The sequence below is a fragment of the Myxocyprinus asiaticus genome, chromosome 47, assembly GCF_019703515.2.
Source record: "Myxocyprinus asiaticus isolate MX2 ecotype Aquarium Trade chromosome 47, UBuf_Myxa_2, whole genome shotgun sequence".
In the NCBI taxonomy this organism is placed as follows: domain Eukaryota; kingdom Metazoa; phylum Chordata; class Actinopteri; order Cypriniformes; family Catostomidae; genus Myxocyprinus; species Myxocyprinus asiaticus.
The window spans coordinates 1,959,010-1,984,155 of NC_059390.1; the positions used below are offsets into that span (position 1 = coordinate 1,959,010).

General features: G+C 40.1%; 1 protein-coding gene across 3 annotated transcripts in view; it reads left to right on the top strand.

Annotated features, from left to right (window-relative positions):
- Window positions 1-25,146, top strand: part of LOC127436980 (pleiotrophin-A-like) — a 50,458-nt gene that overhangs the window by 6,451 nt on the left and 18,861 nt on the right. Inside the window, exon 2 of one of the 3 annotated variants that reach the window (XM_051691532.1) lies at window positions 15,152-15,230. The exons of 1 other annotated variant lie outside the window; for it this stretch is intronic. The gene's annotated coding sequence lies outside the window, so the exon portion shown is untranslated. Of the gene's footprint in view, window positions 1-15,151; window positions 15,231-22,058; window positions 22,212-25,146 lie in introns of those variants that run through there. One more of the 3 variants, XM_051691533.1, reaches the window with a different exon arrangement.

Consider the following 25,146-nt stretch of genomic DNA (forward strand, 5'->3'; position numbering starts at 1 on the left):
CCTCAGTTCCTATAATACATCTATAATACACTGTGTACACAAAACAGTTACACTCAGGACCTTCAGGACAAAAATGTTCCCACTGAAACCCATTAAAACTGCAATATTTGAGCTCAGTGCCATTAAAGCATAAAATCATGAATTCTATGATAATATGCTTTCATTCCGGAGGTCTGGCTTCAAAATGTAAATTTTTAATATTTTCCACCAGATGGCGCCATTTTTCTCATGTTTAGCCTATGGAGCAAATACAAGCTTTTCCCCTATTCTCTGTTTGCTGTATTATAGAGGACTGCAGGCCAATTGAATAAATGATGCAGCTAAAATTGTGTGGGTGTGTTGGGATGGATGTCAGAGTGTTTTGTATGTGTGTATTGAGAAATTTGTGTGTGTGTGTGTGTGTAAAAAAACAACAGTGGCATTATGTAAACAAACTGATATTTAAAGGGTTAAAATCCTGAAAATGAATGAATATTTGGTAGTTATGATCAGGACTGATGTTGGTTAAAAAATCTAACTCATTGAAAGTGGAAAATAATATTAATATATAATATTATTGTGGCAGTGTTTTGACGCGGACATTTTTGTCCTCTAAGGACCTCTGAGTAACTTTTTTAAATTGAGGCACAAGGGTTAATCACGCTGAATTGAACGTGTTAAATAGACAGCCCTAACATATATAAATGTCCCTGAGCTAGGGTAGGAATAGAAACAAGTACAGCTGTCCCTTGCACATTTTACATTATTGTCAAAATATGTAATTTTCATGACAAAATTATATGCCATTTTTTATTTTATTTTATTTTCTTCCCTTTCTCTCCCCAATTTGGAATGCCCAATTCCCAATGCGCTCTAAGTCCTCGTGGTGGTGTAGTGACTCTCAGTAATGAATCTCAGTTGCCTCCGCGTCTGAGACCGTCAATCCGCGCATCTTATCACGTGGCTTGTTGAGCGCGTTACCACGGAGATGTAGCGCGTATGGAGGCTTCACGCTATTCTCCGCGGCATCCACGCACAACTCACCACGCGCCCCACCGATAGCGAGACCCACATTATAGTGACCACGAGGAGGTTACCCCATGTGACTCTACCCTCACTAGCAACTGGGCCAATTTGGTTGCTTAGGAGACCTGGCTGGAGTCACTCAGCATGGCCTGGATTCGAACTTGCGACTCCAGGTGTGGTAGACCGCGTCTTTACTCGCTGAGCTACCCCCCATTTTACTGCAATTCATGCGTGAAAGAGTCTATTGACAAAATTGTTTAATGTTACTCGCTAAAAATGTTAAAGAAATATTCTGCGTTCAATATTTAAAAGTTAAGCTCAGTCGACAGCATTTGTGGCTTAATGTTTCGTCTCGTCCCTCCTTTTGTTTAAAAAAAGCACAAATGTGTGTTCCAGTGAGACACTTACAATGGAAGTCAATGGGGTCAATAATCTGTAAAAATTAAAATACTCACTGTTTCAAAAGTATAGACACAAGACATAAACAATATGTGTGTTAACATGATTTTACTGTGATTAAATCACTTACTAACCGCATCTGTGTGAAAGATATAGACAATTTTACAACTTTGTAAACCCTAAAATGACCATAAAAATTATGATTTAAACAACTTTACAGCTCAAATAATACATGAGTTTTAAGAGAAGAATTAATGTAGTGCTCTTATAAAATTATAAGCGTCACATTTCTGACTTTAAACACTCCAAAATTGGCCCCATTGACTTCCATTTTAAGTGCCTCACTGTAAACAAAATTTTTGCTGCTTTTAAAGAAAATGACGGACGGATTATTTTTGCTGTCACGGAAAACCAGGAAATTTCAGATAAATGAATAAAATCTCTTGGGAAAAGTTATGGCAATTTCAACAGTATTTCAACATCTAGAAATGTCTCTTTTGAAGCGCAATGTTTTTAAAATAATAATAAAACAAAAAAACTACATTTGATGTCTGATGTGGGCTGTATTTAAAAGAACATGTTAAATGTTAAATTATGCACAACTAAACATTACAATGCTCGTTTTTTGGTTCTCTTGGTGTCTCGAAGGACATAAATCACATTGTTATGTGGGACAGCACGCTTTTCCTGCATCCACTTCAAAGTGTTTCCTTAGAAAAGCATTTAAACGTTTTTTCTGTGGTTCACTTTTATCTGTCCGACTCACGTTTGTATCAGCACATCCCCTCGGGGACGAGAGGAGAGAGAGATGGACAGATAAAGTGAAACATATGCTAGCGGAGAGTGTTGCGCCTTCCTCCTTAACATCATGTTTTCTGGATCCCTCGCTCTCTCCTCGCCATGACAGGTGAAAACCTCTGTGGAAATCGTGGCGTCTTACGTCTGCTGTTTTGTATTCGATGCTTTTGAAAGCATGTCTTGCATGAAGGTGTATATCCCACATTCAGACTGCATGTATAGGGCATGTGCGCATTTAAGAGGGGCCGTTTTTCCCAGGGTGGTGTGTGAAGTGGGTCGTTCCTGACTGGAATGAGAATAAGTGGGGTGCCGTGCGACCCTGTGAGCTCAGAGCATCGGGCCTCAACGCCGCTGCTGTTGCCATAGTTATGGGTTAACCTATCAGAACGACCCCTGAACCACCGTACAACCAAACAGTGTTTCTCTCTCTCTTAAAGGAATATTCCGGGTTCAATACAAGTTAAACTCTATCGACAGTCTTTGAGGAACAACGTGGATTACCAGGAGAAATTCACACTGTTTCGAAAATATTGCAACAAGACTTAAGCAATATATGTTTTTTTCAACTTTGGGCATTTTCATGTCCGAGGGGTTGATTTTTTATTTGTATTAAAACTAACAGATTTCAACTTTTTTCTTTTTGTTATTTGAAGGTCTCATTAAAACTGAATTGAAACATTTTTACGAGGCCTTCATCATTTATTTTTGGTACTTTTCAAATGTCTTTTACGTAACGATTTTACTGTTTTATCCTTTCAGTATTAAACTATGACATTTCATTATAAAAATACTAATTATTACATGTTTTCAGTTACTGAAATAAGTCAGTTATTACAGTTATTGTACTTGTTTACCAAGTATGCTTGAGATGAAATATGAGACAAGAGAAAAATCAAGGGAAATATCAATTGGCCGTCATTTCTAATCAAGCTGTAATTTTGAAAAATTATTTAAAAGAAATTGTAAATATGATTTAATTGTGTTTATTTAGTATGCATAACATTTTAGCTATGAAATTACCCTTAGCAAGACAAAGCAGTTGGCCATTTAAATAAATAAATTAAAAAAAAAACTAAAAAAATGTCATTTCCATTAGCGTCATTTCCACCAAGAATTCTATTAAACACAATACAGAATTTGGGGCCTGGGTATCTCAGCGAGTAAAGACGCTGACTACCAGCCATGGAGTTGCAAGTTTGAATCCAGGGTGTGCTGAGTGACTCCAGCCAGGTCTCCTAAGCAACCAAGTTGGCCCGGTTGCTAGGGAGGGTAGAGTCACATGGATTAACCTCCTCGTGGTCACTATAATGTGGATCTCGCTCTCGGTGGGGCGCGTGGTGAGTTGTACGTGGATGTTGTGGAGAATAGCGTGAAGCCTCCACGCGCTACGTCTCCGTGGTAACGTACAACAAGCCACGTGATAAGATGCGTGGATTGACGTTCTCAGACGTCAACTGAGATTCGTCCTCCGCCACCCGGATTGAGGCGAGTCACTACACCACCACGAGGACTTAGAGCGCATTGGGAATTGGGCATTCCAAATTGAGGAGAAAAAGGAAAAAAAAAACACAATACAGAATTTGAGTAAACACACTATTATTTCATTATTATGTCAAACGGAAGAAATGAAGTCATGCAGAGTTGGAATAAGATGAGAGTGAGTGTTATTCCTTTAGCTTGTATTGAACCTGGAACATTCCTTCAAGAAACCCAGCAGTTCATTTCTTTATATTCAGCACATTGTGAAGCTCTAATGAAAAGGATATTAAATGAGATCTGAGATGTTGGTTGCTTTGTCAATGGAGATCAATCTCCTGTTTGTTTTGTTTGATATGTGGGAACTGGTGCTTATATGCACATCCACACACAAAAGCGTGCTGGGAGGTGTTGAATTTCTCTTTCTGTTCTGTCTGAGTCTCTCTTTCACGCGAGCTGTTTGTAGCCACTTTCTCATATATTGCGTCGCTAAGGTGCAGAGGCCGGTTTAGAAACACAGAAGTCTGCTTGTGTTGAGAACACACACACACACACACACACACATTGTTCAAATTCTCAGAAGGTCTTTCCATGGAAACATACACACTTAGAGACATGCTCACTTATCCCTTTTCCACCGAATTGGTCCCAGAGCTGGTGTTCGGGTGGGGAATATGCAATCCTCTCTCAGAACGACCCATGTTTCCACTGTCGTGAGAGCTGAACGATGACATCACTGACTGTAGCTGGGTTGCCATCCACATACAGTTGTGACCAAAAATATTGGCACCTTTGGTAAATATGAGCAAAGAAATCTGCATTGTTTATTCTGTTGATCTTTCATTTAAAAAAATTACAAAAATCGAACCTTTAATTGAAGTAAAACAATTGAGAGAGGGGAAATATCTCATTATTAAATAAATATCTTTCTCCTAAATGCATTGGCCATAATTATTGGCACCCTTTTATTCAATACTTTTTTTGCCAAGATAACAGCTCTGAGTCTTCTCCTATAATGCCTAATGAGGTTGAAGAACACCTGGCAAGGGATCTGAGACTATTCCTCCATACAGAATCTCTCCAGATCCTTCAAATTCAGAGGTGCATGTTGGTGGACTCTCCTCTTCAGTTCACCCCACAGGTTTTCTATGGGGTTCAGGTCAGGGGACTGGGATGGCATGGCAGAACCTTGATGTTGTAGTCAGTGAACCATTTTTGTGTTGATTTTGATGTTTGTTTTGGATCATTGTCCTGCTGGAAGATCCAAACAGGGCCCATTGTAAGCTTTCAGGCAGAGGCAGCCAGGTTTAGTTTTTTCTATCTGTTGGTATATGATAGAGTCCATGATGCCATGTATCTGAACAAGATCCAGGACCTCTGGCAGAAAAACCGCCCCACAACATTAAAGATCCAGCACCATATTTAACCGTAGGCATTGGGTACTTCATCTCTGTGTGCGCCAAACCCATCTCTGGTGTTTGCTGCCAAAAAGCTCTTTTTTTGTTTCATCTGAACATAGAACCTGGTCCCATTTGAAGTTCCAGTAGTGTCTGGCAAACTGAAGATGCTTGAGTTTGTTGTTGGATGAGAGCAGAGGCTTCTTTCTTGAAACCCTCCCAAACAACTTGTGGTGATGTAGGTGACGTCTGATTGTAGTTTTGTAGACTTTCTGACCCCAAGACCCAACTAATTTCTGCAATTCTCCAGCTGTGACCCTTGGAGATTCTTTGGCCACTTGAACCATCCTCCTCACTGTGTGTGGAGACAATATAGATACATGTCCTCTTCCAGGCCAATTCTTAAGATTTCTAGTTAATTGGAACTTCTTAATTATTGCCATGATGGTGGAAATGGGTATTTTCAAAGCTTTGGCTATTTTCTTATAGCCACTTCCCATTGTGTGAAGCTCAACAACCTTTTGCCGCACATCAGAACTATATTCTTTAGTCTAACCCGCTGTGATTGATGATTAAGGGAATTTGGCCTGTGTGTTACCTCATATTTATACCCCTGTGAAACAGGAAGTTATGGCTGAACAATTTCATGTTCCTAGTCACCCAGGTGTAATACAAAAATGTAAAATATGAATGGGAATATATACTACCGGTCAAAAGTTTTGAAACATTCATTCATAATTATAACTCATTTTTTTTAAATTAAATTTTAGTTTTATATTGAAATAAATTAATATGGTGGCACAATTATATTTTTGTCTACAAAACTAATTTCAAACATTTAAGCATACGCCTTCAGATCAAAAGATCATGAGAAACATTTCAGTCAAGTGTTTCAAAACGGTAGTGTACTTCAGATATATTTTACTCATAAGTATTTCTAGGGGGGCCAATAATTGTGGCAAACGTGTTTTGGAGAAAAATATTTATTTAATAATGAAATATTTCCCTTGTTTCAGTTGCTATACTTCAATTAAAGGTATATTTTTGTCAGTTTTCTGAATGAAAGATCAAAAGGATAAACAATGCAGATTTTTTTTTTCACAGCCTTCTTTGCTCATATTTACCAAGTGTGCCAATATTTTTGGCCACAACTGTATATGCGAATTTTAGGATATTGCATAAAAATTGCAAAAGATGCAAATAATGTTTCTGAAATGCGCATTAAAAACGTGCACGCTCGATGAGGTAAGAAGACATGCACATAAGTGCACATTTAACAAATATATTCCTTTAGAATTTATATAGAATATATAGATGTGCATCAAAAAGTCTCCCAGACATAAGGCATCTGCCGCTGAATGCTAGCAAACATGACGTTCGTCAGAGCATTTAGTCTTCGTGCTCTGAACTGTAAGTAATTCATCACATTTAATAAAAGAGCCACAGTTGATTCAACTTCCATTTTCATTTCTATTTTGCACCAATTTCCACAGAAGTGTTGATTTTGTTCTCTTAAACACATGGGATGATGGAAACGCTGTTTTAGGGCTGCACAAATATGCCAAAAAATCTTAATTGTCGATTAGTTCCCTTGATATTATAATTGCGATTATTTCGATTAACAGAATTTACATTAAAATACTTATTTTGTGAGGAGAAACTGCATGGCATGTATTTTTAAGTAGGCTATGTGTTCACAACAAATTAAGAAATATTTGCATGTAAAACATTATTGTTATTAAAATTTTGAGTGAATTGTAAACAGAAATTGAGCAGCGCACAAATTCTAGAATACTAGGCTGTCATTACTGATATGCCGATAGACTATTTTAAACACTTTTGATTTGTCATCTGATTTGTCAATGGATAAAAAAATAAAAATAAATTCTAAATATACAATTTTGACACTGCGGGAATAGACCTAAACGGAGTGCTGTAATTCACACTTTTCATGATTAGTTAATTTTGTCATTATTGTAATATATATTACATAATTGTATCGATTTTTTGATTATTTATTTGACAAATGTTTTTGTGATTTTTTTTTTTTTTTTTTTGCATAAATTAAATGTGCAACTTTGATGGAAACGTAAATTATGATGCTACATAACCTAACTATTTTAATTTCATAAAAAATTTCCATCAAATTGAACCATGTAATCTTATACAAAAAAAAAAAAAAAAAAAAAAAAAAAACCTTAATATTTTAAGTTTTATTATTATTATTATTTTTTTTAAGATTACACAATTCAATTTAATGGAAATGTGTGTACAAACAAGCATAGTACATCACTGTCTTGTCTTGTGAGTTTTAAGAACATATTTTAACATCCAAAGTATTTAGCTTCTTCACAACATGATCACACAGGAAATCGACATGTTGTTTCCCAAAGTTCATGTACCCTGAAATCGCCATTCAGCCAAATGGCAGATCCCATTCGATATATCTGCATCAATTCAAGCTTGAACATCTTCTTCTAGCACTACTTATAGTGTGAACAGCCATTGAGACATGGGTTCTGATCCTGTGGGAACCAGGAAGTAATCGCGTTCACATAAACACTTAAGAGCACAATTCGGAGGTTGCACTTTCACTTTATGCATTTGGCAGACACTTTTATTCAAAGCGACTTACAGTGCACTTATTACAGGGACAATCCCCCCTGGAGCAACCTGGAGTTAAGTGCCTTGCTCAAGGACACAATGGTGATGGCTGTGGGGATTGAACCAGCAACCTTTTGCTTACCAGTTCAGTGCTTTAGTCCACTACGCCACCACCACACTTTAAAATTAAATTATTGCTCCACTTACGGTTAGGTTTAGGGTTGGGTTTTAGGTTTATGGATAATAAAATATGCATTCCTGTTGACTTTTTTACATCTTTTACAATTTAAAACACAACTCGCTTTTGGCGCCACTCTGTGGACATTTCACAGGAAACTGGAGCTCACACGTGCCCATACATACAAAAACAATTCCAGCTTCGGCCACTGGAGGGCAGTGATTTCAATTTCGGTAAGCACAGGCCGATTTCAGCAGCAAAACTTTTGACGTTCTGTCGCCGCATTCACGGTGTGATCAGTCTAGTTTTTATGAGTTGGCTTTGATGAAGCAGTTAGAACTATTTGTATATAAAATTATTTTATTTTAGACACACAGAAAAAATAAAGTAGATGGAATAGCTGTGCACAGGAGTTGTGTACAGGAGTGTTGAGGGCGGGCAGAGGATGCTCTCGATTATTGTTCTTACTGACACGATGAAACGTGGTTGCAATGAGCGTGTTAGTGTGCGGCCGGGCAGTCACGGCTATATTTGTCTCACCTGGCTCGCCCCTCCTCTTTCTCTCTGTCGGTTGGCGTCCCCATGGGGCTGCTGGGTTGTTTGTGTTTATCTAATGAAGTGAAATGACTGTCTCGCAGTATGAAATCACCAGAGACCAAATGAAAAGAAGCCGTGAAGTAACTGAAGTGATTAACAGATAGAGTGACTCTGAATGGCTTGTAATCAAAAAATTATATTTAAAAAGATGATAATTATTTCATGAGGTAAAAGGGAAATACATTTTTTAAATATTAAGCCTTATTTAAAAGTTTATCTTTCTTTATACAAAAGGTTTGTCTCAGTTTTTGTTGGTTTGTTTGAAGTTTGGTGGTACGTAAAATCTTGCATTTGCTCTTGATTTTCACAGCCGTGCATCTCGTCTGTACACCCTCCTGAGTAATCACGGTCGTGGAAAACCTGGAAATATCAGGGAATTTCACAGATGTGATTTACAGGGCCTGGAAAAGTCATGAAAATGAATCAAATCTTGACCAAAGTGCTTTTTGTGAGTAGAGTTCCTTTAAAAAACAAAACAAATTTAACAGGATGATTTTTATGACGTACGGTTCCGTTAATGGTTCTTGAAAGTGGTATTCGAATCGCATAGGAGCCAAAATTGTTAAATTCGAGCTATACTGAAAACCCTACTCAATAGATCGAGTAATGGTGTCTCCAAAACATGTGTAATTAAGTTCACTTAACTTGAATTAATCAGAATTAACTTAACTATTTAAGTTAAGGTAACTAGATGCAAGTATACTTAACTCAGATTTTGCTTTTTAAATATGGTTGTTTCTACTCTTTATAAATTTTTTTCTCCCCTTTTCTCCCAATTTGGAATGCCCAATTCCCACTACTTAGTAGGTCCTCGTGGTGGCGCGGTTACTCACCTCAAACCAGGTGGTGGAGGACAAGTCTCAGTTGCCTCCGCTTCTGAGACCGTCAATCCGCGCATCTTATCACGTGACTCATTGTGCATGACACCGCGGAGACTCACAGCATGTGGAGGCTCATGCTACTCTCCACGATCCACACACAACTTACCACACGCCCCATTGAGAGCGAGAACCACTAATCGTGACCACGAGGAGGTTACCTCATGTGACTCTACCCTCCCTAGCAACCGGGCCAATTTGGTTGCTTAGGAGACCTGACTGGAGTCACTCAGCACGCCCTGGATTCGAACTCGCGACTCCAGGAATTGTAGTCAAATATGGTTGTTTCTACTTAATAATTTTATCTGAATTGGCAATAACACAGCTCAAATAAAGAACATTATAACCAATTATAGGTCAGTCATTAAATAAACTTAATTCTCCACATGCTTTTTTGTATGAACATGCTGCGTGATGTCGGTGCGGCCTCCACACATCTCACACCTCACTTTACTAGGCTCTGTCTGTGACTGAGAAAGCCGCATAGGTGATAGAGAAATTTTAGGAGAGGGGAAATACGGGACAAACCACGATTTTTTCCGAATAAGTTGGGACACTAAGAAATAGTGCTTAAATATGGGACTCTCTCGGGAAATGGGACATCTGGCCACCCTACCCTAAAACCATTCAAAACACATTCAACATCTCACCCAAGAGTCTCAAGTTTTTCTCTCCCAGACGTGTAGTCTCTCAGCTGACTGAAACACTATTGAAAACATTATCTGTGTAATTGACTTAAATGGCGCAGATCAATAGCAGTTTCTGCTCATCTCATGGGCTCTCGTTTATGTTTCAGAATCAGAATGAGCTTTATTGGCAAGTATGCTTACACATACTAGGAATTTGTCTTGGTGACAGGAGCTTCCAGTGTGCAACAATACAAAAACAGCAACAAGACTTTTAAAAAATAATTAAAATTGAATAAAAAAATAGATAAATATTGAAAAGAGAAAAGTATATATAGAATACACAATAGACAATACAAAAAAGTCTAAACTGTGTATTGCACATTAATTATTGCTCAATGGTGCAATTTAACTGTTCATGAGATGGATAGCCTGAGGGAAAAACTGTTCCTGTGCCTGACGGTTCTGGTGCTCAGAGCTCTGAAGCATTGGCCAGAAGGCACCAGTTCAAAAAGGTAGTGGGCAGGGTGAGTGGGGTACAGAGTGATTTTTCCAGCCTTTTTCCTCACTCTGGAAGTGTACAGTTCTTGAAGGGAGGGCAGGGGGCAACCAATAATCCTCTCAGCAGTCCGAACTGTCCTTTGTAGTCTTCTGATGTCTGATTTCATAGCTGAACCAAACAAGACAGTTATAGAAGTGCAGAGGACAGACTCAATGACTGCTGAGTAAAACTGTATCAGCAGCACCTGTGGCAGGTTGAACTTCCTCAACTGGCAAAGGAAGTACAACCTCTGTTGGGCCTTTTTCACAATGGAGCCAATGTGGGTCTCCCACTTCATGTCCTGTGAGATGGTAGAGCCCAGGAACCTGAATGACTCCACTGCTGCTACAGTGCTGTTTAGAATGGTGAAGGGTGACAGTGTTGGGGGGTTCCTCCTAAAGTCCACAATCATCTCCACCGTTTTGAGTGTGTTCAGCTCAATGTTGTTTTGACTGCACCAGACAGCCAGCTGTTCAACCTCCCTTCTATATGCAGACTCATCATCATCTCGGATGAGGCCGATGACAGTGGTGTCATCTGCAAACTTCAGGAGCTTGACAGAGGGGTCCTTGGTGATGCAGTCATTGGTGTAGAGGGAGAAGAGTAGTGGGGAGAGCACACATCCCTTGGGGGGCACCAGTGCTGATTGTACAGGTGCTGGAAGTGAATTTCCCCATCTCACAAGCTGCTGCCTGTCTGTCAGAAAGCTGGTAATCCACTGACAGATAGACATGGGAACAGAGAGTTGGTGTAATTTAGTCCAGAGAATAGCTGGGATGATGGTGTTGAAAGCTGAACTGATGTCCACAAAAAGGATCCTTGCATATGTCCCTGGTCTGTCCAGATGTTGCAGGATATGATGCAATCCCATGTTGACTGCATCATCCACAGACCTGTTTGCTCAATAAGCAAATTGATGGGGATCTAGAAAGGGTCCCGTGATGTTCTTCAGGTGGGCCAACACCAGTCTCTCAAATGACTTCATGACCACAGACGTCAGGGCGACAGGTGATTTTTGGTTTCTTTGGGATGGGGATGATAGTGGAATGTTTGAAGCAGCATGGGACTTCACACTGCTCCAGTGATCTATTGAAGATCTGTGTGAAGATGGGGGCCAGCTGGTTAGCACAGGATCTAAGACATGCAGGTGAAATGCCATCTGGGCCCTGTGCTTTCCTTATCCTTTGTTTTCGAAAGACACAGCTCACATCATCTCACAGATCTTAAGTGCAGGTTGAGTAGCAGGAGGGGGGAGGAGGGGGGTTGCAGGAGGTGTTGGTGTTTGTGTGAAGTGAAGGTCAGAGTGGGTGTGGGGTGTGAGATTGGGCCTTTCAAATCTGCAGTAGAACACATTCAGGCCGTCAGCCAGTTGTTGGTCCACCACAAGGTTGGGGGTAGGAGTCCTGTAATTCGTAAGTTGTTTCATGCCACTCCACACTGATGCAGGGTCGTTATCTGAAAACTTGTTTTTCAGCTTCTCAGAGTATCTTCTTTTAGCCACTCTGATTCCCTTATTCAGTGTGTTCCTGGCCTGATTATACAAGACTTTATCCCCACCCCTGTAAGCATCCTCTTTGGCCTGACGAAGCTGCCTGAGTTACGCTATAAACCATGGTTTGTCATTGTTAAATATTAAATAAGTCCTAGTAGGAATGCACATATCCTCACAGAAACTGATATATGATGTAACAGTATCTGTGAGCTTGTCCAGGTCTGTAGCTGCAGCCTCAAAAACACTCCAATCAGTGCAGTCAAAGCAGGCTTGTAGTTCCAGCTCTGCTTCATTGGTACATCTCTTTACAGTCCTTAATACAGGCTTAGCAGATTTTAAGTTCTGTCTGTAGGTTGGAAGAAGGTGAACCAGACAGTGATCAGAGAGTCCCAAAGCTGCTCTAGGAACAGAGCGATATGCATCCTTTATTGTTTTGTAGCAGTGATCCAGTATATTTCTGTCTCTGGTTGGGCATGTAATGTGCAGTTTGTATTTGGGCAGTTCACATGTGAGGTTTGCTTTGTTAAAATCCCCAAGAATAATAATAACTGAGTCCGGGTATTGTTGTTCTGTGTCTATGATTTGATCAGCCAGCTGTTGCAGCTAATCAGTTGCTATCTTTCTGAGCAAAGATAGTTTTAAGATTTTTATGATGGATTTTAAGATTTTCAGATTTAACGTACGATGCATGGAAAATAGTAAAACAATAAACACTGTATATGCATAAAACACATTTTGAAATGTGGCAAAAATAAATGATAAATGCATTGTCAAAAGTATCCAAGATAGTTTTAATGTGACACTCATATCACAAAAAAGTTGAAATCTGATATAAAGATCAACCCCTGTGACATTAAAGTGCCTGTAGTTGAAGAAACACCCATGTGCACTTGAGATCATTATGTCAAGAGACATGTGTCTAGTAGTGATGTGCATGCTGTCTGTAATCTCGCCCCTAATAGGCTGCTGTACACTAATGGAGGATGCAGTGAGCTGGAATAAGTGTCTAATAGGGCTCTTCTGGCCGGGCTGACTCATGCACGCTCACTCTGGGCTTTAGAGATCATCGGGTGGGAAAATAATGCACATCTAATCTTAAGAGCGTCTATAATGAACACAGATGATAATAGAGACAGTGCTCGAATGTTACAGCCCATATTGATTTTTTTATTGTGTCTATCTTTTAACACAAACTTCTCTTACAGCTGACAGCATCACACACCCAATTAAAGAGCCGCAGTATATGAGATAATGGACCGGACACTCTCCAGGGAAATTTTGGATTATACCCAATCAGTTTGCACGTTGATTTAATGGCCTTTTATATCATTAATACCTGGAGTAAATATGATTGATTGATGAAAATGTAAACTCTATCATCGTTTATTTACCCTCATGTCGCTCCAAAAAGCACCATAATAGTACATAAAAGTAGTGCAGACAACTTGTGTGCTTTGTGAGAGAAACAGACCCAAACTGAAATCGTTATTCGTTAATAATCTTCCCATCCACAGTAGCTTTGAAGGCGAATTCAATTTGATAAAATTGTGTTATGAAATTGAAATGCATAAATCTTAAATATAGACTAAAATATTTTTTCGAGGGTTGAAACTGCACATGCGCGAATTAAATTTGAAACCTAACGTTTTTGGGTGAACTATTCCTTAAAATCTGATCCCAGTGTCGCAAGCCACTTTTTTACATTTAATCACGTACAGGATATGAGTTCTAGAGACCAACAATTCAGTTTTCACTAGTTTAACTCTTGATTTTAGGAATAGAATTACTACCAGTGAAAGTGTTCATTTTTAATATCAATAGTTACATTTGCACCAGTAAATACGTTAATTCTTGATATAAATATGACGTCATTACTTGCAGTAATACAGTACACATTCTTGATATCAAAAATGGAATTTCTACTAAAAACTAATAATTATTTATATTCTGTATGCATGTGCAATTACACACTTGCTCTTGCTCTCCCACTGATCAGCTGATTCAGCGCTGACCGTGCTCCATCACGGCCCGGCCACGACCTCCTCCTTGTCACAATCCTCCCCCGCCCGATTCAGGCCGGGGCGCCACCGGTCTGACAAACCCCCTTCCCCCCCCATCTATGGAGGGGAGACGCTGCCCTTCCGGCCGTTCTGTCAGCCGGTGGTCCACCCCGCCTCCTGCGAACCTGGGGGAGAGACTAGGGGAGGCGTGGGGAGAGGGAAAGGGCGAGTGGAGACACACAGAAAGAGAGAGAGAGAGAGAGAAAAAATTACTTGCCGGCTCCCGGACGTGCTTTTGCCTCAACCGCTCCTCTGCCCTCTGGCGGACGCCAGCTCACTCCTCCCCCAGTGAACGGCAGCGAGTCCTCCGGCCCCTGGCAGACGGAACCACTCTTCCCCTTATTGGCAGACAGCCGTGGTTCCTCCGGCTCTCGGCGGCCGGCAGCGACCCCTCCGTCCCCAGGCAGACGGCTGCGGCTGCTCCCCTGGCGGATGGCAGCGGTGAGGACTTACCGGCTGAACAGTCAACAAAGTTTAATGGTCAACATAAACTTACACCTACATAAAACATAAGGACACACACACACAGTCTCTCTCTCTCTCTCTAACTGGTGCCTCCGGCTAGTCTTTATCCCCCTCCCGGCTGATTAGCCCACTTCAGGGCTGGCCGTGTGTCCTCACGGCCTGGCCCCGCCCTCCTCCTCATCACAAGTTCATTTTAATGAAGTAAACTGACCAACCTGCAAAACTCCTTTTTTTGAGTCTTTAATTTATTGATATCTGAAATCCATTTCCAGAAATCTGAAATACCAAATCTAACACTCATGAAAATACATTTAAAGACCATTTAAGGAAGTGACTTCTTTTTGTTCCTTGAACATTTCCTGCTAGTTGTCAAAGTTAACTCAGAGCCTTATTTCAAGGATGCGTTAATGATACTGGAAATACTTCAGGAATAGTTGCGTCCTTTGTCATTCTTTGCATGCTTGAAATGGTCTGTAGATATAAAAAAAATGAGCATTTTTACTAGTTGTATTTCAGCTGTTGAAATCAGGAATGGACCTTTGCAATAGTAACAGTGTAATTATTATTGATTTCAAAATTAGCATTTTTACTAGAAAGAAGTGCATTGATGTGTTGGCTGATATCTCCCCAAACAGACCGAAGAAGAGGACGACTTCTGGAAACCTTCAAAGCCAATCAGAGAAGCATCCACCCACAAAAACACGACAAACACAGGTCTGTAAATAGAACTCTGGCACTTCTGAAGCACATTAGATGAATCGCTGTGGTCATAGTTTGGGTCAGAACCGCCTCCCACGGTTACGCCTGCTCTCTCTTCACACCTCTCTCAGTTGTATAGAGTTCTGACGTACGTCTAAAGTTAGCCAAACCTGCTGTGGGATAAAAACAACCACCTGTGTGTGTGTTACTGATGAGATCGGAGAGAATGCCCCACAGAGAGGGATATTCTTTAAAGAGCCCACCCACTCCATCTCTCTCTTCATCTGTCGCTTTCTTCTCCTTCACACTCTCACCAAAAATAGCACACTCCTCCGTTAATAAAGTATATACAGTAGATGTGTGAGAGAGTCCATCGGGCCAAATAACAGAACCATAAAAAGAGAGCAGCAAAACAAGTACCAAAAAGTAAAACCATGATTTCTTGGACATTGTTACCATGGTAACATCATGTTTTAGGTGTTTTTTACATTTACCATGGAAATACCATGTTTTTGGTTTAATACCATGGTAATACCACGTTTTTGACATCTACAATTTTAAAACCAAGTTTTTGGACATGGTTCAACATTTACCATGATAATACCATGTTTTTGAAATATACCATGGTAATGCTATGTTGGTCGACATTTACCATGACAATACCATGTTTTTGAAATATACCATGGTAATGCTATGTTGTTCGACATTTACCATGACAATACCATGTTTTTGAAATGTACCATGGTAATGCTATGTTGTTTGACATTTACCGTGATAATACCATGTTTTTGAAATGTATCATGGTAATACTATATTGTTCGAAATTTACCATGATAATGCCATGTTTTTGAAATGTATCATGGTAATGCTATGATGTTTGACATTTACCATGATAATGCCATGTTTTTTAAACTTACCATTGTATATAAATATGACAATTATTCACTGCCATGATAGATATATTAATATACAACAGTTAGTTCTGGTCCTCGAATCTGATTGGACGAGAGATGTTCCATGAGTACTGATGGTCTCACACCATCAGCACTCAGACACTTCACTGTGTGTATCACTCTGCTTGTGTTTGTGCCATCCTAAACTAAAGTGTAAGAGCAGTGCAGATGTGTTAAGAGACATCTGTCTCTTTACATTTAATTTTGTGACATTACATATTTTAGCCAGCAGGTGGAGACAAAGACCATTTTTGTGTGTAATATGAGCCAGTTGGTGACGTCAGCATCAGTCAGTGTTTTCATTCATCAGCACTCTGTGATCGCTCGTATTACTACTACACTACTAAAGCTGGGAAAATCGCTTTAAACGGCTTTAAACTAACAACTTCAGCATTAAGGCTCATCACAGCCGAGAGACACAACAGGCTGATTAATTACACAAACTCAAGGTGCTTATCTCTTACTGGACTTTCCACATTGGAGAGGACAAAATGGCGGAGGACACTGCGGTTTCTATAGTGAAAGGCTCTTGCGCACCAGCTACCGCGAAATAGAGGGGAATACCCCTGCTTGGACAGCTATTTTTCCACTGAGAAAATAGGATGCATTTCACCAAAACGACATGATCTTCAGAAAGCTGACTAACACACTACAGCATCATCAACAGGTGATTGCACACACACTCTCTCTCTCTCTCTCTCTCTCTCTCTCTCTCTCTCTCTCTCACACACACACACACACACACACACACACACTGTTAGAAACAGCCCAAGCCGTGATACTATTTCTAGTGACATTTTTGAATTACTAACAGAGGCTTGAACGCATCAGTTGTTTTGAACCAGCAACGGCAGATTCTGATCCATCACGTAAGAAAATAGTTCCATGCACAAATGCGTTTTTTGTGACTGCACTCACTTTTTTTTAACAATTGTTTTGTTTATTGAACTGTTGTATATAAGCAATATCACACTCGCAATTGTGCCTGTGGCCGAATCACAGCAGTGCTGATGTAGGGCCATATAACACACTTGCCCGTGTGATATTGCTTAACTGTGCCATGGTGCCAGTTAGCATCACTGTACCATGGCACTGCTTGAGTACTTTTTAATAGAACTACAGAAAAAAAGCCAGAGAAAGAGATGGTAACTGCCCCCTGCTGGATTACAGATTGCAGAGATAAAAGTTACAGATTTCAGACTGATGAGCTATGTTCAAACTGTATGATACTTGTAAGTAATGTCAACATCTTATTATTGCATCTCAACATTTTTAGCTCAGTAAGTGTTTAGAATTTATTTAGTAAGACTAGTGTTTACTCCATCTGTGCATCAGGGTTTATTTAGGAAGTGTTTCAGTGCTCACCGCATCTATTCTTTTATTAAACTGAAGGGGTAAATGGGTAAAAGGTAAAACTCTGTGACTTTGTATTAGTGTGTTTGGTTTATTTTTGGTCAGAGGCACAAAATCCATATACTGTATGCAAGGTATGCAACGCATAGGGGCACCATGTTCACCCTTGCAAATGAGTAGTTGCGGCCCTGTTTTTGGTCCTTCTAGAGGCTTAATTTGCTCCTAAAGGCACTAGAAAGAAGCGACTGTCTATTTCCAACATACTTTATCCATAACAGTGCTTTTGAAGAAGATTTAAAGACTGAACACTGAAATGACTAGGGCAGTCTTCTTATATCAATCTCAGATATACCCCCCAAAGAAAAAGAAAGAAGGAGATAAATACTATTTCAGAAGACCAGTGACGGCTGAGACAGACCAACCAGCCATTATTAGTGTTATTATTGTGCTTGTCAGGACGTTTTCTGCAGCAATTGTGACAGCTCTGATCAGCCTCTGGTCTCGCTCTATCTCTACACACACATATTCACTTAATTGCTCTCACAGACACACACCTCAAGGCATAAGAGCTGGCACAGCCATATTTTTGATGTTTGATATGCATTCAGACATAACAGCGAAGAGTTTTTCTAACAGGACCAAGTTTTTTATTTAGCTCACCACCAACACAAAAGCAAACACATCAGGTTTACACCACCAACACACAAAAACCTGATAAATATTAGAATGGTTTTGCACATACATTTATTTATTCAGCAGTCACCAATTTCCTAAAAACTAGTTCACTGAAGGGTTAAATCTTGCACTCATTCTAATAATTGTAAATTGCTTGTCTTTCATGCTTCTATTACAAGACCAAAGCTATGTTATGTTACTGCATACTGCCCTGTATTTATAATAATAGCATATGAAACAGTATACCTATTAAATTAACATGTAACAGTTAGCAAATACTGATGGCTGAAATAAACACTGAACACTCGTTTAATAAACACTGATGCTTATTAATGAACACAAACACTTAGAGTATCTAAAACAGGTGTAAATTCTTATCTAGTACACAGAGGTGTCATGTCCATTCAGATTGAGGGGGCATGTGCCCCCTTAGAATTTTGAGCCAAGAGGATTTTGAATGGATTAATTGAAATTTGGTGTAAATGCTGATGTAATTCAGGTTTCATGAGTTCGCCTGCCCATATAATCTTTGAGTGATAAAGGGTAAACGTATGTGGCTTGCTGTCCACAAATGAGGGCTCGAAGAAGAGGCTCAAAATATACAAACTCTAAATATACTCCCCCTATGGGACTACTTTATATATAGAGGAAGCTATGAGCAGGAACTCTTAGAAGATTGAGGAAGGAGATGGGGAGGTGGAGGGATGCCGGAAAGTCTGTCGCTAGAGTGAGGTAAGTGGTGGTTTAAATACAAAGCAGCCTGCAGGTTGATTGGCAGATTAGATGAGCAAGCTCCTCCCGAACTTTCGTTTAATAACTCCATATAAACAGTAGTGGTGTTTCACAAGGTTTACAAGTTCACCTGCCCATATAATCTTTGAGTGATAAAGGCTTGCTGTCCACAAAGCAAATGGCTGGAGGAAGAGGCTCGAAACGAGCTCTAAATTTACCCCCCAAAAAGATGCTTAGAATGAAGGACAGAGAGCACATGCATAGATCAAAAATGCTGTATAGATTAATATATCCTTAGACGTGTATGCGACCGTGACAAATAATGCTGTAGTAGAACCATTTATTAAGCGCAATGTTTAACCCTCCCCCAAAATGGGTGAAAGAAATGCCAAATCAAATGCTAATGGAAGGCTAAATCTCGGAAAACTGCACTGAAGCAGCCAGCTTGCAGAGGCGGCCTCGTGCAAGGGCTTGCGCCGCGTGGAAATTTTAGATGAAGGACCTTTATGAAGCTATACGGGGCTGTACCATAGGTACTTTGTGCCAGTGCAGCCAGCTTGCGAAGACAGCCTCATGCAAGGGCCCGCTCTGGGTGGAAAGTTCAGACAAAGCACCTTTAGGGAGCTGGACCAAAGGTAAGCTGCAATGAAGCAGCTGCTTGCGGAGGCAGGCCTCACGCAAGGGTCTACCCAGAAACAGGAAAATATGGGTTATTGACATGAACAGGAGGGAACGGGAACCGTATCTGTAATGCTCATTACGGCTGCCATGAATCAAAGAATAAGGGCTTCAGTAGAAGCATGGTAAATACTGCTGAGGCAATAGAGTAAAGTGGGCATCTGTGGGAGCACTGCTGTGTTTCCATTATTGCAGGTGCAGTTCGATAAAAGATATCAAATTTAGAAAAATTTAGTTTGGAAAACATAACAATTACATTTGTACACACCCGTAAGGGAAGCAAAAGGTTAGTAAGGAAAACATTACAATTGCATTTGAGCTGGGCACTGCTGCGGCAGTATTGAGTGGGGCACTGCAGCGGCAGTATTGAGTGGGGCACTGCAGCGGCAGTATCGAGTGGGGCACTGCTGTGGCAGTATCAACAGGCAAAAGGGGGTACAGCTGCGGCAGTATCGAGTGGGGCACTGCTGCAGCAGTATTGAGTGAGGCACTGCTGCGGCAGTCTCAAGCACAAGCAGGGCACTGCTGCAGCAATATCGAGTGGGGCACTGCTGCAGCAATATCGAGTGGGGCACTGCTGCGGCAGTATCGAGTGGGGCACTGCTGCGGCAGTATTGAGTGGGGCACTGCTGCAGCAGTACTGAGTGAGGCACTGCTGTGGCAGTCTCAAGCACAAGCAGGGCACTGCTGCAGCATTATCTAGTGGAGCACTGCTGCGGCAATATCGAGTGGGGCACTGCTGCGGCAGTATCTAGTGGGGCACTGCTGTGGCATTATCTAGTGGGGAGCTGCTGCGGCAGTATTGACTGGGGCACTGCTGCGGCAGTATCGAGTGGTTCACTGCTGCGGCAGTATTGTCTGTATCTAAAAGGTGACTGGCTGTTTTACTTGTAAGGCGGGACTTCCTTTCTACATACAGATCTGCTTGGTTGGGCGTTCCAATTTCACCCATTCATTTTGATAGAAGTGTCCCATCTCTGCTAATAATCTCTGGTTTTACACAACATTAATTCACAAATATATATATATACATATATATATATATATATATATATATATATATATATATATATATATATATATATATATATATATAGGGTTAGGGGTTAGGGTTAGTGGTAGGGTTAGGGTTACAATAAAGCATTTAAATAAATATATATAACAAAATAATTTTTGGAGCCATGTCACATCCAGATCTATACGGTGAAAGGGAGCCCCCAGTTGGACAGTTGCTTGGGGCCTCGGAAATCATAACCCTGCCCCTGGGTATAAATACTGATTGGGAACAGGTGTAAATACTGATCCAGCACAAGTGTAAATACTGATTGGGAACAGGTGTAAGGATTGTTTCTCTGCTTTGACTGAACGGACCCAGTGTTTTCATGTTGAAAGTTTTTTTATTTATGCTCGATTAACTAATAAGTATTACTGGGAAGACTTTTACATAACTAGGACAAGAACTTTTTAAAAAAAGCCCCAAATGTCGCTCTGTTTTAAGGATGGAGAGGTGAGTAGACGTGGGTGGTGTGTGAATGATGAAGCCATTGCTGTATTTTGGACATAATTGCTTTTGTGCACGCACCTGCTTCCAAATGCACCATCTGTCATCGGCCAGAGAAAAACTCTCAAGACAATCCAACACGTTGCATCTAAATTGTAAAACTGAGAATTGAGAACACAGAGATGCCAAAGGAATTTCTTTCTTTATATTTATACTGATTCATTAATAACTGTGTGTGTGTGTTTTTTTTTATTGAGTGTTTATATGAAATACTAGCGTACTGCATCCTGCACAGTATACACTGGATTCTGCTTACGTTTACCATGATATTACCATGTTTTTAGACATGTACCGTAGTAATATAATGTAAGACTGTACTACTATACTATACTATGTTAATCAGCACTTTTAAAGTTTGATACATTTAAATGTAGTTTTAGTTTTGGTTTTAGTTAATAACCTTGTTATATAGCAGAGGTTAAGTGAGGTAACACACCTCATATTTGGTGAATGTTATGCTTTTTTTGTGTGGAAGGGTTTCTAGTATATTCTGAAAGACATTTTTGGTGTGTGTGTGTGTGTGTGTGTGTTACTTCACCCTGGCTGAACTTTTCTCAGGAGTAAAATTCTTGGATAGACACGAATGTCAAAAAATCGATTTGCAATACACATCCCATTTATTTCCATTTGAGGGGGCTTTGCAGGTTATGAGCTGTGTGTATGTATGGGAGCATGTGTGCGTGTGTGTGTGTGTGTACATATATAAATATGTGTGAAAGTGATTTGGGATTACAGGTGCCTGGCAGGTTTATCTAAGAGCCACCGGCTTTATCCGGGCCAGTTCCATCTGTCTGAGTGTGTGTAAGACTCGGAGCTTAGTGTCGCTCCGTGTGTGTTTGGGTCTGTGAGAGAGGGTTTCTCTCGCCTGAATCTGATTGTTTGATTTGTTTCTTGTGCCGTATTTACTGGGATCAGACGCTCAGATGCCGCAGTGTTTCTCTGACCTGCTGTATTAATAGAAGGGAGTATCATCTCAGTCAAGCATCACTGTTCCTGTTGCTCACACACTGATTTAAGAATTTGAGCAAACCACCTAACATTACTGTAAGTATTAAACAGTGTTGGGGAAGCTACTTTGAACTGTAGATTCATAAGCTACTCATAACTTAATGTAGTTAAACTACTGTCAATAGTAGTTGAACTGAATGTGAGTTTATACTGAATATACACTAATAAATCAAAAACAAAAAACGTATTTTATATATCAGAATTGAAATACAGTAAAGTGATAAACAGCAGCAATACACTAAATATCTCGCTTCAAAATAGAAGGCTGCATGGGGTTCAAGTGAATCAGTGAATCAATTATGTGAACTAGTTAATTCATACGAACCGTCTGAACGAACAGAGTCACTAAAATGAATCGGAGTTCCCACTGCTAAATATAAGTTAATCATTTATTTTAACCGGCCCATTTACATTCAGCTGAATGATTCGTGTTTCCTAGTGTTTGAGTGTAATACAATGTGACAAATGAAGCATTTTTGCTGCTCGATGGTAAATATAGCTCATTGCCATAAAAGTTGCACTATTGTGAAAATAGCAGAACTAAAAAATGTATTATTATAATTGATTGTACTCGATAAAATGGGCGATAAAAAACTACAGACTTACATTGAAGGGGGCGACGCTCTGGCAACCACCCAGAAGCCCGAGTACTGTATATCTGTCTGTCTTCGCTTTGGTGCTGTGAAGGTTGTGTATTATTTATTGCTTGTTTATTGATTCACACCAAACTGAATTTTTGCCCATACACACAGTAAATTTCTTAAGGCGTCTGCGATTCTTACACTATAAATGTCTGAACTCGCCAAATAAACCAGCCAAAAGCAAGCAGGAGTTCACACAATGGAGACTGTACATACACACACTCTCTCTCTCTCTCTCTCTCAGACACACACACACACACACACACACAATGAACAATGATGTGTTATATGTGCACTGTCAAGCTGCTTGTTAACTTTAAGATGACCTGTTGACAGGTGTGTGTGTGTGTGTGTGCAGAACAGAAAGTTTTCCAGAGTTTTAGTTTTGAAGGCTCTGTTAACAATTCACACTTCCTCCAGTCCTAACATATTACTGTTGAGACAACCAGCTTAAACCAGCTTGAGCTGGTTATCCGGTCCCATAGTCTGGCTTCACAGTCTGTTTTGCTGGTTTTACTTATCTACTAATGTTAACATATACAATGTCTATTGCACTTTATTTTGTTTAACTAAAAAGCTTCCTGCTATTGTTAACAAATTAAAAATAATGTATAAATATATAGGGTACAGTGGGGCTATATATATATATATATATATAATTATTATTATAATTTTTTTTTTTTTGCTTTTTTGTGTGACAAAATAAGATAATGGTTATATAGTGATCATTTGTACTTTTCCCAATTTGGAATGCCCAATCCCCAATGCGCTCTATGTCCTTGTGGTGGCGTAGTGACTCGTCTCAATCCAGGTGGCGGTGGAGACCGTCAATCCGTGCATCTTATCACGTGGATTGTTGAGCACGTTACTGCGGAGACGTAGTGCGTGTGGAGGCCCATGCTATTCTCCATTCATCCACGCACAACTCACCACGCGCCCCACCGAGAGCGAGAATTTTAAGGACCTACTGAGCTGAGATATTTTCCTATTTTAATTCAAATGTGTTCTGGTGAAGAAAGAAAGTCATACACACCTGGGATATCATGAGGGTGAGTAAATGATGGTTTGATTTTTGGGTGAACTATCCCTTTAAGAAAAACATTGTGTTTTATGGGTGGGCTTTTGCCGCTGCAACAGGGAGGCGTTTTACCCCAAATACCATCCTTTCACTTGTTTAATTTCACTTATAGCTTTTGCCCCGTTGTGCCCTATGAAATTGCCCCACACATCCATTTTATTCTGACCAAAATCATTTGCACATCAAGTCATAATTACGATTTCTGAATTCGTAAGAACTTCTCAGGAGGACTTGAAGGCAGCTGCATGCACGCACGCACGCATGCACACACACACACACACACACACACACACCGCTTCATTCCTATGAAAATCTCCGTTCATCTCCTCTGGGTTTATCGTGGCTTTCGGTTTGTCTCAGACAGGTCCTCCTCCTCATAGGCTCCGCACTCTGATCCCTGAAACAAACAAACTAAACCCAGCAGATCCTGATTTGGGTCTGAGTCAGAATCTTTGGCTCAAGCGTTGAAGCTGTGGATCAAACCCTGTCAATCACAGCTCACAGTGTTTCACTTTTCTGCAAATTCATCCTACAAATGGCTTGCTTATAGATAACTTGGAAAGAGGAACATATTTTACCACACATCACCTTTAAATCAAAGCCAAAGATTCACGGCACTACGCTGTTGCCGAAATATTGAACTGTTTCGGAATCAGATCCTGAATCAAAATGGAATCATTAAGTGTCTAAAGATTCCCGCCGCTGTTAGACATCAGCTCTGCAGATCCACCAACAGACCCTAAAGGATGTTCGCTTGTGTCACATGACGAATCACCCTTACAAACCCCTACAGAATGAACACCTGTGGGGGGTCGCCAGTGCGTGTGTGTGTGTGTGTGTGTGTGTGTGTGTGTGCAGTGAGGTAAAGCAGTTATCCCACTCTAACACTCCATTAGCTCATTGATCAGTGTAGAAACAGGAGGGAGAGACTGACCGAGTGATCCATCACACACACACACACACACACACACACGCTTTTTTTTTTTTTTACCAGAAGAAAGCTATACTCATTTGCAATTTATAGATTTCTGGAAGACTGGTGCATTGGCTCTTAAAGGGACAGTTCACTCAAAAATGATCTACTGTTATGATCTACTCACCCTTATACGGAGCCATAGTTTTGGTTTTCCTGTGTTATTATCTATGGTTTAACTATGAATATCATGGTTAAGATATGGTTACTTAAGTAAAACCATGGTGAATTTTGTTTATGGTTTACAAATATCATAGTTGAACTACAGTTACTGTATTT